At 35.9% G+C, this 9,077-nt stretch overlaps 1 long non-coding RNA gene across 1 annotated transcript; it reads right to left on the bottom strand.

Moving 5' to 3' along the window:
• Nucleotides 1–4,470: 4,470 nt before the first annotated feature.
• On the bottom strand, nucleotides 4,471–7,651 carry LOC131255708 (uncharacterized). Its single transcript, XR_009176259.1, has 5 exons — nucleotides 7,450–7,651; nucleotides 7,104–7,143; nucleotides 6,947–7,023; nucleotides 4,968–5,019; nucleotides 4,471–4,690 (listed from the first exon to the last, which is right to left on the bottom strand). It is a non-coding gene; the product is annotated as an uncharacterized LOC131255708 (long non-coding RNA).
• Nucleotides 7,652–9,077: the final 1,426 nt, after the last annotated feature.

The following is a 9,077-nucleotide window of genomic DNA, read 5'->3' as shown; positions in this document are numbered from 1 at the left end:
ACCCCTATTTCTAAATGTTGATTTTCTGATTATATCAACAAGTATCATTTGTGATATCAAGTGGTCCACTTTTCATCTCTATCTTACAAAATTAAACCATTAATCCAAGAGCACTTCGTAAGCAAACATGCGTCACAACGCATATGCGTGACTTTGACTGTGGCCATTGGATGCAGGGCAAACGCACTTTAATTTCCAGATGCTGTCTGAAGTCTCAGTAAAACAACTCAACAATGCATTGAAAATTAGGTTATTAAAAAAAAAATAATTCTGAATACTGTTGCTTAATTTAGCATTGACTCCAGATTTCCAAAGATGGCTGGTTATAGCTGTAGAAAAGTAACCGAAGATGGTTGGTTACAGCTGTATGATAGTATTGAATGGTGAGGAGAAATTTAGAATAATCCACACTAAATATTTCAAGTCAAGCAAGCAACAACTTTCAGCCCGTCAAGCACGTTATACCAATATATTCAAGCAACGGGTCCCATAGGCCTTTTTTTTTCTTTTTTCTTTTTTCTTAGCCAATGACTGCCCTCATCTATTCTTGTATCACTGGGTTCATGAATTATAGTTAGCAAACAGTATTAGTTATAAAGTAGACTTACAAAGTTTCAGAATTACCGTATCCCATGTGGCAAGGTATTGTAAGTAGGTGGGTCCCAATTAAATATTTAAACTAATTAATTGATGGTGCAGTTGTTTTTTTTTTTTTTTTTTTTTCTTCAACTGTGTGTTGAGTGCGGGGAGAGTGCACTTGCTGGAACAAATGCATGCATGCATATATGATCTTTTGCCATCTATTTGTTTCGATCAAAATGGCCCACCTGATAAGCTGACTAATCAGATGGGACGGGGAGGCATATACACAGTCGGGTCCATCGATCTATAATTCATAAATTCCACATATATATATATATATATATATATATATATATATATATATATATATATATATATATATATATATATGATCATGTGGAGGCATGTATGGTGCACAATACAGTGGGACCCACTTCTCCTTATATCCATCATGTAATGTGGAAGCTTGGCTTATGCTTTTAGATGATCAATGTGATGAACTTTGTCCTATTTTCAAACGCTGATGATCAACTGACTACATGAACGGATATCATTAATGGTAGTGACCATTCAAGATGGGTGGCATCAAGTGTCTCACTTCCCATCTCTATCTTACAAACAAATTAATTCTCTTGAAAAGGAACACTTAAGCGCCAAACCCACCTCATAGTGTATGTTGATGCAAAAAACTGGTAAACATTCAGTCTGATCTACTGCCTGCACAAGGATGAAACAAGGGAGACCCTGGCTAGAGCCGGGGACCCTCCGATGCTAAAGTCAGTGACTGGACGGTATGGAAAGGTTTTCTGCGTACCTTTAATTTTAGAGACGTCCTTCTTTTATAGGAGTGAGAGGTCCCTCCGTGCAGGGATTCTCTCCCTAATCTTAGGAGATTTGATTTGATTGTAATCTGCTTACGGATGCTTTCCGATCCCGAGATTTTTGGAGCCGGAAATCCTTTTACAAGATTTTCGGGACGGCATTCATGCTTACACCGTCTCTTCCTTGCTCGGCTCGGCCTTGACTGACTCTAGTAATAGATGAGTCTCGACTGCCTATAAGGGCAGGGCTTTTTATCTTCTATCAGATGAAACAGAGTTGGCTCATAACCGATACTCCTTATTCCGATAACCGACGCTACAACTGACTTAATATGAGTCAGTTTTCTGGTTGATCAGGCGACTTCTAGCCTTGGGACCTTAGTTGATTCCCTTTAGACGTTGTTCGCTCGTTAGCCGAGTCAACTTTATGCATCTTATATATTTTGCCTATGGCTCTTGACTTTTTGAGTCTTGGTCGGGGTTCATTTCCTGCAATCCGAGCTAAGTCTCTCATTTAGGCTTTACAGTCTTGCCTCGGTCGGACATGTTACCTCGAGTCTTCGGGCTGTGTCAGTAGAGTTGGTCCATTCCATAACCGGGTCTCCGGACTTGTTGTATTTTTCCCCAACAGTGTATATATATAATTTTAATTAGATATGAGGTCCAATGCACTTTAATTTCCAAATGCTCTCAAAAATCTTAGCACTAATCTATTTCAATTTCAATATGGGCACTGTTGCTTTTCTACATGCCATTCATCATGTTGCCACTTGATTTAGATGCTGAAGTAGATTAAAGCCAACTAAAAGTAATGGACAGGTAAAAAAAACTAAGAATGGTCCACAATGTTTGTCTGTCCCACACTTTTGAATCACTTAAATCTTAATGGGTCAAGCAACAAGCATCAACGGGTTAAACCTGATTTCATTTATTAATGCAAAAGTGTCTCATCTACTCTTTTGTCAGTCATGATTTGATCTTTATTTTTAATGTAAAAGGATCTCATCGACTTTTTTTCCCCCTTTTTTCTTTATTCCTTTCTTTCTTTGCATGCATTTCTCTTTTTCAACTGGGTTCATAAATTATGTAATTAACAAACAACACACCATGTTCATGAATTATGGCTGATAAATAGTATGAGCTACAACATATTTTAGTAAAGTTTCAGGGTTACCTTATCCCATGTGGCAAACAATTGTAAGACACGTGAAAAACCCATAAAATTTAATGTTGTGTTTTTCTTTTCCTCACATCAATCAATCAATTACAAGTCAACTACACAACCCATCCCTCTCTTACACAAGCCTTACCCAAAGTCAACTCTGATCTCTCTCTCTCTCTCTCTCTCTCTCTCTCTCTCTCTCTCTCTCTCTCTCTCTCTCTCCACCCATCCCTCTCTCATCCAAAATTCAACCAAGCCCATACCCTTCATCCCTCCCATCCCATCTCTCTTACAACACCCTCTCATCTCTCATTTCTCTCTTCACTCCCAAGCAACCAAGGGAGGTGACATCAAAATCAAAGCCAATGAGCTAAGGAAGCCAAGGGATCAAGGAGTGCAATTGGTGGGTGATTGTAGGATATCCACCATTGATTTTCATTTGAAGGCCCACTTGTGATGGGACCCATTTTGATGTATATGTTGTAAACAAAGAGGGGCCCATAGTGGTGCGTCCCTCCACTACACCGTCTCTCTCTCTCTCTCTCATTTTTTTATGGTAATGATGAGGCCGTGTGGCCCATCCGAATGGACCCCACCACGAAGTATGTATCATATCCATGCCGTCCATGCATTGGGCCGAGCTGAGCCGAGTTCGAGCTAGGGTTAACTAGGTTCGACTCATGTGCACCTCTATGATTTATAAACACTTACTTGAAATAACACGATTGGGTATTTTCCATCTAAAACCGTCCGATAAAATGAGTTTAAAAATGAGTTGGAAAAACTGATGGACAGCATGGATATACACCACTTACATCAAAGTGGGCCCCACACCCACTAATGTGCTACCCGGGTAACAGCTAATTGTAATGGTATCTTTAGCCATAGACATTAGTCACACTTACAGCTTGGATGGTGTTCCACATCTGACCTTTTGACGGTAGTGGGAGGATGAACCCTTGAAACAAAACAATAATGCTTTGAACAACACTACAAGAAATCTCACTTTTGGCGACGAAAATTTTCATAGCTAAAAGTCAAATTTTCGTAGCTAAAAAGTTTTAGCAACGAAAGTTTTCGTCGCTAAATTCATCGCTAAAAGACCGATGTCAAAGCATTTTATCAGCGAAGAATTCGAATCATCGCTAAATGCAAGCTTTTTAACGACGAAAATTTTCGTCGCTAAAAAAAATGTACAAGACTTTTAGCAGCGAAAATTTTCGCTGCTAAAAATAAATTAGCAAACTTTTAGCGCCGAAAATTGTCGTCGCTAAAAAACTGTACAAGACTTTTAGCAACGAAAATTTTCGCTACTAAAAAAATCGTTCCATTTTTAGCGACGAAAATTTTCGTCATGAAAAAACTGTATAAGACTTTTAGCAGCGAAAATTTTCGCTCCTAAAAAATTGTTCCACTTTTATCAACGAAAGTTTTCGTCGCTAAAAAAACTGTAGAAGACTTTTAGCAGCGAAAATTTTTGCTACTAAAAATATTGTTCTACTTTTAGCGACGAAAATATTCGTCGCAAAAAAATTTTAGCAGCAAAAATTTTCGCAACTAAAAAATAGATTACAAAACTTTTAGCTACGAAAATTTTCGTCGCTAAAAGTCTCTTTTTAAAAAATTATTTTAGCTCAAAACTCCACACAAAATTCTTGATATACACCTGTTAACAATATATTTCATCATATTCACATTCACATCCATCTAAACCCAAACAAGAAAATCCATCCAAACATAAAAGTACATTCATCCAAACATAAACAATCTTATCCACATCACACTCATTCACGCATAAATACATATAAGTTTAACATAATAAACAAATATACAAAAAATCATCGTCTTCTTCCTATTTCGACAACTTCCTCACCACCTACTTTCTAGTCAAGTTTCATAGCCATGTACACTTGTTTCCTTGTCCTTACATCTTAACATTATCGCCATCTTTCTCTTTTATCTACACCACCCAACATTTGGAAGGATCATACATGTATTCACTGAAGAAGATATGCTCAAAGATTGCAGGGTCATCTAGAGATGGAAGATCATGCTTCTTTCTAGCTTCACACTTCCCTTCTATCATCTCCACTGGCACACTGAGTGTTTCTGCACTGTAATACACCTGCCAATTGAACTGAAAATCATGTGACATCATTTCTACTAGTCACTGGAAACAGGCATATGATTTGTGACTCCATAACATGTCTGTGGGTTCTCTATGAACTCTAATCACAGAGTGATACCCAAAAACCTGACACACTTGGTGGTCAAACTACAACTCAATGCCAACATGGACTGGCACATCAGCCACTTTTGTTGTAACAGGAATTGTTTGATAACCATGATGAAGAAGAATACTTTCCAACAAAGAGCTACCAGTTAACAGCCAAGAAACTCACCTCCATCGTGACGTGGCAAGCCAAAAGTTGATAAGGCATGTACTTATAGCCACTGCAAAAAGAAAAAATGAAAAACTGAGTTGTAGCTTTTGGGTTTTCTCAATGACATCATATCTTTTATTCAAGTCACAATACAAAATAAAATTCAAATCTTTCAATGCCTGATTGAGTTTCATCGACTTAATGCAAAGATAATCTACAAGCTCAAAACAGAGCTAATCACAAGTTCACCAGGCTAGAAATAATCCATTGATCTAAATGCATCTTTTACGCTGCATTTTGAAACACACCTGAGTTGGATTGCAATTGTTCAGTTCAATTAGGTGGCAATGATTGAACTGTATCGACGGTTAGTATTATTCATAATGGAGTACAAATTGCAATTACATTCCTTTCTAGTTGAACTTGGAGTAATGATCACACAATACAAATACTATGATAGTTTCAAATTGGTCATTTCAACTTCACTGAAATGATTATTGCATTTCTAGATGATAGCATGTCCACACACAACCATAGCCTTGCATATACTCTCACCTTGAGCTGTCCTCAAACTATCCATACATATTAACTTTGGAATTCACTTTTAGTCGAAGAAATTGAATGTTAATCTATATGCAAATAGAGATCATCATAGTTCCAACACTTAAGTTCCTTGAATGAAAAGAAAAAACCATTGAATATCATTCAAAATATAGAACATGAAAGCAATGAAACACAAGTTCTTCTACAATATTTGGTGGTAATGTCAGTTGTATTAACAACATGCCTGCACTGCAAAAGTTCAATACAAACATTCTACAATAGAAATAACTTTTGTTTTTAAGTTGAGACTATGAGAAACTCTGATATGACTGTGGTACTATCAACATGATCAAGAGATATGGGAGCCAATGGAATTTAAAAGATATACCGTAGTTACTAGAAACCATATCACTAATGAAGTATATAACATAAGTGCTTTTTTTTTCACAACAGCAAAACTTCATATGGTTGTTAACATTACTGAGAACAGAAGTTCTTAAAAGTTTAGGAGAGCTCCAATAAAGAAAACCTCGAAGACATGACAAACTCAATCTTCCTTCAGTGAGCAGATAAGCAACAATTGCGATTCCTTTATCTTAGCGATAGATTGCACCACCGAACTACGAAGAATTGTGATAAGATCTACATGTAAGAATTTTTCTTTCTTCCTCTTTCTACAAGAGTGTTTCATAGTGATCATAAGTTTTGGATTAAAACTATATCATTAATGAAGTATATAAGCCACCAAGTTTCAACAGGCTTTAAGCCAAGATTGACTTTACTTCTTTGGATATTGCATCTTTACTTCCAAATAAATGAATTCATTGTAATGTAAATCAATTGGGCACAAATCAAACCCTGTAGTGATCAAGAATTCCATAGGGTAGCTAGTAGAATTCCACTAGGCACAAATCAAACCCTATAGTCCTTTCCTATCAATTGGGCACAAATCAAACCCTATAAATCAATTGCTCTCCTAGATTACCACCATTACAATTTGTGAGGCAGCAAACTGTCCAAACTTCATCATTGATTATCCTTCAATTTTTGCGATTGTTCCTTTTAATAGAACAATTTATGGAAAACATTAAGGCCCTTCCAATATAAACCTTACATCATTTGCATAGAATAAAGGCAATAGATTTCAACCTAAGGAATCTTGCGGGAGTTGCGTAAGTTTGCTGTTTCTGTAAGGTATGTAGGTATTTTTCTGAGCCAAGGCTACAATAATCACATCTCCCAAACAAGAAAGGGACCGATTGATATGTTGTGTTTATTTTAGCCTATCTCCTATTACTTTCTGATTTATCCACCCTCTCACTTCCTGCATTTTCTAACCATTTAGTGTCACCATGCTGATAAAGTTCTTCACTAAACAGTAAATTTCACAACAATCATCATCAGGATAGGAACAAAACAAATTCATAGAGAAGTTACTTATTGAAATTACCAACCTTCATAGAGAAGAAGTATGGGAACAATCGTTGTAATAACAAATTCATAGAGAAGTTACTTCTGAAGCTCACAATTGCTGCATCAACAAATGCAGATTTCAATATATATAATACAAAGCCTGCACCAAGAATATAAAAAATGAAAAATGTTTCTTACTTTTCAAGAATTTGGTTGCATTAGGAAATGCTTTCAACACCTGGAAAAGGGACCAAATAAAGAAAAAGAAAAAAAGGTAAAAAATAAAAAAATAAAAAATCAGCATATAGTGCAATATAATCTGCAAAGTTTACAAAATTAAAAATGATAATGGATGACACTTCAAGCAAATAAACATATGTCAAAATATTTATGGAGAGAAATTTAAAATAATAATTTAAAAAAAAAAACATAAACACGTCAAGCATTTATGATGCAAAATCCTGTACCAATTGAACTTCATTTATGATTACTGAAAATCAGTCCATGCACAAGTGAATCCAGTGAGAAGTTGTGATATGCATACCAAGGGTATCACATAATGGAGCACAATAAATCCCATGAGCATTGCAGGCCTGCAGAAGTTATGCAACATCAATAAGAAACACAAAAATCTAAAAAGGAGGCTCACATATAGAGTTTAGAGGTGTGTTGAGCATACACATGTATAACCTAGCCCATCTAAATGCCACCACATGTGCCAGCCAGGCACAAAGGTGTGAAATCCTATATATGTGAACATAGATTCATTCCCAGTTGATCTCATTTTAGCAAAGATAATGACAAGAACTCCTAAATTCATACATAAAAACAAAAGAAGAGGAAAGGAGTTCCTACCAAGTGAATTTAGAGGTTTTTCCCTTTTATCAATTGGTATTCCTTAATACGTAAATACATACATATATACATGCATAGATAGACATGTACACACGCTCTCTTTCCCCCACCCCATGCATGTGTGGGCACGCACACACAAGAAATGTCCACGAGTGAGTTTTAGCTCACAGGGGGAAATGCTTGCTTGTCTCAAAATACACATTTGTTGCTGGACTCAACAAAAGCACAAAGACTTTCGTAAGAGAAAGAAACACCCGAGGGAAATGCTAGATGGTTCTTTGCAAAAACTTGGAATCTGTGGTAATATAGACAGAAGAAGATGGAAACTATCTTGACTATGCGACAGGGTACAATTGACCTTAGAAATTCGAATATAAAACTTGCATCTAGAAACCTTAAATAAAAAATAAGTATAGGTTTAGGTTATAAGTATAGGTTTAGGTTGGGTTATAAGTTAAGGTTTAGGGATTTGAGTTTAGGTTAAGGTTTAGGTTTAGGTTATAAGTATAGGTTTAGGGATTTGAGAATAGGTTTAGGTTATAAATATAGGTTTAGGTTAGGTTATAGGTTAAGGTTTAGGTTTAAGTTATAAGTATAGGTTTTGGGATTTGAGAATAGGTTTAGGTTATAAGTATAGGTTTAGGTTGGGTTATAGGTTAAGGTTTAAGGATTTGAGTCTAGGTTAAGGTTTAAGTTTAGATTATAAGTATAGGTTTTGGGATTTGAGAATAGGTTTAGGTTATAAGTATAGGTTTAGATTGGGTTATAGGTTAAGGTTTAGGGATTTGAGTTTAGGTTAAGGTTTAGGTTTAGGTTATAAGTATAGGTTTTGGGATTTGAGAATAGGTTTAGGTTATAAGTATAGGTTTAGGTTGGGTTATAGGTTAGGGTTTAGGAATTTGAGTTTAGATTTAGGTTATAAGTATAGGTTTTGGGATTTGAGAATAAGTTTAGGTTGGGTTATAGGTGAAGGTTTAGGGATTTGAGTTTAGGTTTAAGTTACAGGTTTAGGTTTAAGTTAAGGTTTAGGGATTCGGGTTCGGGTTCAGGTTTAGGTTATAAGTTTAGGTTAAGGTTTAGGTTTAGATTATGGGTTTTGGGATTTGAGAACAGGTTTAGGTTATAAGTATAGGTTTAGGTTGGGTTATAGGTTAAGGTTTAGGGATTTGAGTTTAGGTTTAGGTTTGGGTTTACGTTATAAGTATAGGTTTAGGTTGGGTTATAAGTTAAGGTTTAGGGATTTGAGTTTAGGTTAAGGTTTATGTTTAGGTTATAAGTATAGGTTTTGGGATTTGAGAATAGGTTTAAGTTATAAGT

Source organism: Magnolia sinica, chromosome 9 (genome assembly GCF_029962835.1).
Source record: "Magnolia sinica isolate HGM2019 chromosome 9, MsV1, whole genome shotgun sequence".
NCBI classification, from domain to species: domain Eukaryota; kingdom Viridiplantae; phylum Streptophyta; class Magnoliopsida; order Magnoliales; family Magnoliaceae; genus Magnolia; species Magnolia sinica.
Note: the sequence above shows the minus strand (reverse complement) of the source record. Positions and strands in the feature narration are given on the sequence as shown.